This window comes from Anolis sagrei, chromosome 1, assembly GCF_037176765.1.
Source record: "Anolis sagrei isolate rAnoSag1 chromosome 1, rAnoSag1.mat, whole genome shotgun sequence".
NCBI lineage: Eukaryota > Metazoa > Chordata > Lepidosauria > Squamata > Dactyloidae > Anolis > Anolis sagrei.
Window position 1 is genome coordinate 233,148,493 of NC_090021.1, and position 7,127 is coordinate 233,155,619.

Consider the following 7,127-nt stretch of genomic DNA (forward strand, 5'->3'; position numbering starts at 1 on the left):
GAGTGATTCTAATTCCTCAGTAAGCCTTTGAGATGTTGTTCTTAAGCTTTTCTGTTCTGGCTTTTTAGATTGGAATTTAACTTTGAAAATCTACTTTGTGAAGTTAGGTGAAAACTCAGTCCATATTTACCCAGTTCTTATGTGCGTATACACATATGGACATATGAACAAATGGTGTAGTGACTTTGAGCAGCAACTCTGCAGACCAGGGTTTGAATCCCTCCTTGGCCATGAAACCCATCAGAGTGACCTTGGACAAATTGTATTTATCCTCAGAAAAATGCTTGCGTTTTCCCAAATAAATTTCTTTTGCCCCTTTCAGGAGCTTGAATCAACCCTGATACTTTGAAACTAAGATTTAGTTTATCTTGGGCTGGGCTTTGTGCTCATCCTTTGACAACTTGTTCTATCTCAAAAGTATGATATGTCCTCTTTCCTTTTTAAATTATTATTTAAAAGTAACCAGTGAGTAGATGAATAGGTACCACTCCGACAGGAAGGTAACAGCGCTCCATGTAGTCATGTTGGCCACATGACTTTGGAGGTGTCTATGGACAATGCCTGCTCTTTAGCTTGGAAATAGAGATGAGCACCACACTCCAGAGTCAGACACGACTGGACTTAATGTTAGGGGAAAACCTTTACCTTTTACCTTTAGTGCAACTCCCCCCGCTATTTTTTTTAATATCCTTCTTAACCAACCTACCAATTAGGAGTGTATGTGGACTTTAATTAAATATTCAGTCTTTCACATGCCAGACCTGGTTGTGGTCTAAGTCATGAATACAAAAGCAAGTGATAACTTCCACACCCTCCAGCATTTCATAGTTGAAAAGTGGGACATGCGGACAAGCAACATCAGTGTGTGGCCAAGATGGCAAAAATTATTATGGGTAACAAGACAAACTAGAGAAGCCCGCAACAGTTTGCTTATCCCTGAGCCTACTAGGAAGGACAAGTTTCTGCTCCCTCCAGTCTCCTGAGTTAATTGTGAACTACTTTTCTATTTTGAATTCAAGTTGCAGCAAGTGAAATAATCTGAGGACAAAGCTGGAAAGCAGCAGGAGGAGAAAGAATTCGGGACATTTTAAAAGCAGCTAAAATAATGGGGTGACAGAGGATCAGCTGGGACCATCCTTGCCAAATCAGAATGGTGGAGGTTATGGACTTTTACGCAGAGGCAGGATGGCCATCTATGAGGGGTGCTTTGTGCTTTACCTGCATGGCAGGGGGTTGAGCTGGATGGCCTATGTGGGCTCTTCCAACTCCGTGATTCTATGACTTTCCTTTGAAAATGGACTGCCACAGATCAAGCATTTCCAAGATGAAAGAGAGTTTCACACCTTCTTCTGTCAGCTCTTATACGGATATTTTCAATGAAGTAAATTCATATGGTCAACAAGCCCAGTTATCAAGTGTATTGAAAGCAGAATCATTCTAATATACAAGTGAACTTGGCCACCTTTGCTTCCCCCCACTTGCATACTATGTTGGTCCATTAAATGCAATGATTAAATAGTCCTTTCAGAAAGTGGTTAATCCAGTTCTTCTATACCAATTGCTTTCTTCATTATGACTAATACTATGTCTAAACTGACGTGCTTTTTATTAGTTCAAGTCACATGGCTTGCAAAACTATTTCCTTAAACAAGCATGCCTCTCTAACTACCTTTTTGTTTTCAGCTTTCCACACCTGAGTGACTATGATCATAGGCAAAGAGGCACATCTACATTCTGCTGACACGTGCCCCTGTAAAAGTTATAAACATTTCTATTTAAATGTGTGTGAGAGTAATAATTAGCAGTAATTTAATTTTGCATCGACTTTTCACTTTAGCCCTCCCACATTTCCTTAATTTGAAAATGTTTTTCTTGAATAACAGTTTTCCTAGTTAACATCTACAGATTTTGTCATGGAGATGTTCAAGTTGCTGCCAAGAACCATATATCCTCCAAAATGTTTTGTTCCACAATGTCTGGATAATATTTATTAGGAAAGTAAACATGCAGTTTGGAAAGGCACATCAATTCAATACAAGTAATCACAGCAGTTCATTTTCTGTTCATGTTAAACTAAAAACGTATGGCTAGAAATCATTCGTCTGCTTCAAGTCCTTTAGAATGGTATATGATATTTTAATGTGTATCTCTGCCTTCTCAATGTGAGACGTTGGATGTAGGGCAATGTAAACTTTTCACTTGATCCAGCAGAATTCTTCTTGTGTATGTACAATTCAAGTTATGTGCCTAAATAAAAAGCCCTAAAAAAGCCCTAAAATGTAACAACCCTGTATATGGTGCCAGTATTATCATTTTATTCTTGTTCTTGTGTGATAATTTGCCACAGGATGGAACTAAAATATCAATTTTCTGCTTCAGAAGGATGGTAACACTTGCAGAAAGTGGCTCAGAGATTGCCAGTTAATGAGGATGAACAAGAAACTTGCACCTGAAACTAATGTCCAGATATAAGTAAAAGCTTAGTATTAGTGCCCATATGGTATCTCAGGATTGCCCTCTTGTTTTTTCCCACTGGAGAACATTATTATTAGGTTGTAGGGCTAGAAAAGGGGGGAAATAATCATTTCCAGATTTAATACCAAGAGTAGAACTGGGAAATTTAACTGGTATGACATAATTTCACATAAGTGTCTAAGTATTAATTTTTTTACTCAATAAAATTACCAGACGTCTTGTAAATACACAAAACCACAGATAATTTTGAATGCTATTGAAAAGAAGGACTTCAGGCCGAAAAATAGTGTCGCATCACACTAGAGAATCTAGAAAATGCCTACAGAGAGCATACTTGTTGGATGTGGAGGTCATACCGTGTGGTAAGATCTCTGTCCCAAAACAGGACTGGGAAACACAACCCGCCCCCGTTGTGGTTGAATTACAAGTCCAATGAGACCCTAGCTAAATTGGACATTGATGAAGAATGATAGGAACAGTGGTTCATCGATATCGGGAAGGCCAAAGGCTCTCCAGCCCGTCTCTAGAATATAACGGATCAAAACCAAATTCTTAAACATACTGAAATCAGTGGTGTTTTACTAAATTTGATTTCAGTGGACCTAGTGTAAATACAGTATGCCTCCATCCCCTTTGTTTTTTTTCCCTTCATTTTTAAAAGTCACTTCACAATTGCAAAATGCTGTGTAACAAAACATCATGGTTGTTGTTGTGAGGAGAAAGGAAGGGATGCTGCTATAGAAGTATTCAGACTTCAACACTTGAGTTAAGTCCCAAGATTGTGGCACAATTGTCAATAGCCCCTGAGAGCTTCATCACAGAGAGGTGTTGGACTTATGATGGGTATCGCGTGATGTCGTGTGGATGGTTTTCACCTCTGTCATGTGCTGGTTGCCACCTTTGTGCAATAAAGTCCCAAATCGGAATTGATCTAAGCAATTTTCTTCACAAAGAATTTAGAAAATTAATCACTGAATAAATGAATGAACAAACAAATGAATTTTATTATATTGTCACAGACCAGGAGTTATAAACATTAAAATCAGGCATTTTTTTTAAAAAAAAACCCATTAAAATAAGAAGTTCAAAACATTAAAAGCAGAAAGTCCAGGGTATGTAACTATCCTAATCAGCTTCATATATAACACTTAATTAAAATCTGTGAATATAGTTGTTAAAATGAATAGGTTAAAACATTCTCCACTAAAATCATCCACAATCTGCCTCCTTAATTTTATAGCTGCCGCACAAAACTTAGCCACTCTAAAAGTGATCCATGATTCCTATCCTATATTAGATGTTTTAAGTAATAGTTATCATTTCTGCCAGGAATCTTCTGTACAATAGGAGTAATAAAAGCAGACTGAATGTCCCTATAGCAGTGACATTGTAACAGGACAAGCTTGGCAGTTTCCACTTCCTCCAAACCTCATGGGCATACTTGTTCATGGTAGAGGATACCTGCAAACCTATTCTGCAGTGGTGCTGATGCCATAACATCAAATATGGCCAGGGTGAAGGATTTCCTGAATTTTGGAATGTCTAACTTGGATAAGCAACTTGTTGGAATAGACAACATCATGCTATTTTTAATTTCTGGGTTCCTGCCCTATCAGGTTTTAGATTTGAAAGAATCCCCTAACAATAGGAGTTCTTTCAGCTCGCACCCTGGGATCATCATTATCCTGACTAGCAAAAACCAGATTAAGAGTGCACTGTATAAGCACTGTATAAGTGCACTGTATAAGAGTGTATGTATAAGGACAGAATGTTAACTGAGAAAGGCCCATGATTGACATGGAAATCCCGAGCTAGCGCTGCTGAAGTTGCCTTGGCAAGGAAGCTAACTTCTACCAACTCAATAAGTTTGGAGGAGGACTTTTGGGGATGTGGCCCGGAGTGAGAGTTCTCCCTCACCAGCTCTCAATTGTGAGGGAGAAGCCATTTGCAGAGAGAAAGCTGGTTTGGGGTCTCCAAAATCAGCAGAAAATATCTTTTAAGGCTAAAAGATGTCAGAGGATTATTTACACAAGCCAATATCTGTCTTTGTGATCTGTTAGCCCTACAGAGAGTAGCAGTCACAGATAAGATGGAGGCTCCAGCTGTCACCTTAGCTTCTCTGTGAAGAACTCCAGAATGAAACGTCTTTCCATTATAAATCAACTTTTATAAAGTGCAGATATTGGGAACCTTCTCAAATTAAGGCAAGTTTTGTACTACTCACTTATCTTTGTTTAAATTCATTTAGAACTTTTAAGAGCCAACATGTTAGCTGGAGAAGACTTCCTCCCCCCCTTCTTTTTCTTTGATGTTGGAAGCAGGGCTTTTCCATTTCGGGTGTGGCAGTCATTAGGGAAAAAAATAATAATTAGGAAAATGGAATTAATGAAGAATGTTGACCATATGTGTTGTGTGTTATGGAATCTGTCTGTGTCTATATGCATCATCCCTTCTCGCTATGTTGCAACCCTATGTTTGTTTCTGTTTTTGCCTTGTTTCTTTGTCAAATGTCAGTATGTTCATAATGAAAAGAGACGAATGGTTATAGGCTTCCGGGAAAAAGCCAAAAAAGAAAAAGAAAGAAAAGAAAAAGAAAAACTGAGAAGAAAAAAAAAGAGGAAAAGAGAAAAAGAAAAACATGTGAAATATGGTGCCTGTCTTTTGGAAAAAGGGAAAATGTCTGTTTACATTTCCTGAAAACTTGAATGTGTGTATGGCTAGCAAAAAGAATGCGTGTAGCTGTTTGCGTTGTGAGAAAAATAATCTTTACAGGTTTCAAACAAAAGGAAAGAGGATAATTCAGGAAAAACTTGGAACAATATGATGATGGGGAAAAGCCAAGTATGTGGGTAAGAGAAACCAAGAAGAAGAAAGTTAAGGTATGTTGAGAATGTAGATATAGGAAAGCAGGGGTAAGTCAGAATAGAGAATATGGTTAATCACGGGAGAAAAACCAGAGTGTGTGATTACCATGTGGAAAAGAAATGAAAAGAGAGAGAATGAGAATGTAGAAGAAAGTCATACAGAAGTAAAGAGTGAATAAAGATAATGAAGGAAGAAAATCGTTGAAATGTGTGAGATTGGGAAGTATGAGAAGTGAATGATTAGATTCCCTTTTGAGGAGGGAATTGCAATAAAGAATAAGTGAATGCATGTATGAAATTAGTTTTGGGATGAATTAGATTGTTGTGTGAGGTTGATTGTGTGTAAATACTTGGAGGGGTTAAAAAGGGAAATTATTATGTGTTGAGAGTATTCAAGAGTGGCCACTTGAATGCCCTCACTGGGAAAGGAAAAATTGGAAACTTTTTGAAAGAAAAAAAAATTGATATTAGTTTTGAACTGTCTCAGAGAGAGAGAAAAAAGTAGTAACAATTTGAGATACATTTAAATATAGAAGATTTTGTGGGGAGAGCTGTGATACATTGAATGTTATGGGGTTACTTTGTCAATATATTGAGATGTTTTTTTTAAGGTTTAAAAATGTTAGTAATTGAATTGGTAGGGGAATGAAGATAAGCTATTGCAATATGATGTGGAAGTGAAGGAAAATTAAGCATTAAGGAAAGAAGTACAGATTTTGGAAATGTTAATTAATTTGGCCTGTTACAGTATCCCCCTGTCTTACCAGAGGATTTGAAGAGATTGAAAGATCCTGAGGAGTGTGACATCTGAAACAGGAGTGAAAAGGGTCTGCTACTTGATGAATTCCCACTGTTACAAAGAAGTGCCAAATCGTGGATGAACTAAGCCTGCTTCAAAAAGAAGACTATACAGCAGAGGGCCCTGACTTACAGCAAATAAACTTAAGAGTTGGATGACTGAATAAAGAACTAATTAAACCATACAGAAATAAAATAAAAAGACATATTTCAAAAGACTTAAACCAAAAGAAAATAAAATTGCCCTGAATAGGAGAGAGATCTAGCTTTTGGAAGCTGAAAGCAAGAAAGAAGAAAGAAGAAAGAAGATTGAATGGACTTTTGGGGTGAAGAGGGTGTGATTGTGGGACTCCTTATTGCATTGGGGTTGGTTTGGTTGGGTTACAATTATAAGCATGTTTTTGGGGGGAAAGCCTATACATTTCGGCATGTGGTATACATGTTACCTGATTATGTTGAGTATGCTTGTCCCGAAGATAGTGCAGGGAGGATGGGAGCAGAATATATTCCACCAGATGATTCGGGATATAGCGAATGAGACAGAAGTTACTGAATGTTGGATTTGTAGTCATGAGCCTACTTCCCAGCGTGAGGGATGGCCACTAATGGTAGGAACATTATTAAGTCAAAAAGGATGGAGCACTTTACGGCCTCAAAATTATGAGATGACTGAAACTTTACTTGATCCAGGACAAGCTATAGTGACACATGAAGGGACTTCACCGGAGGCCCCAGCATGCATTACTTGGGGAAAAGATGAGAGGTGGACACAAGATCAGGGAAACCCTCTCCACACACACCAAATAGAACTTGGTCATTATCCCAATTGTAATCTCCTTCTCCATGTATTCAAAACAGAGGCTTCTGAAGACATTAGCCTCTTAGCCCGTTTAGAACACTCAAAAAGGATAAAAAGGTCTGATGGAGTTATTTCACCGGAATTAGGTACTCACATTAAACAGGCCCAGGCAAAAGTGGCCAGCCGGAGTC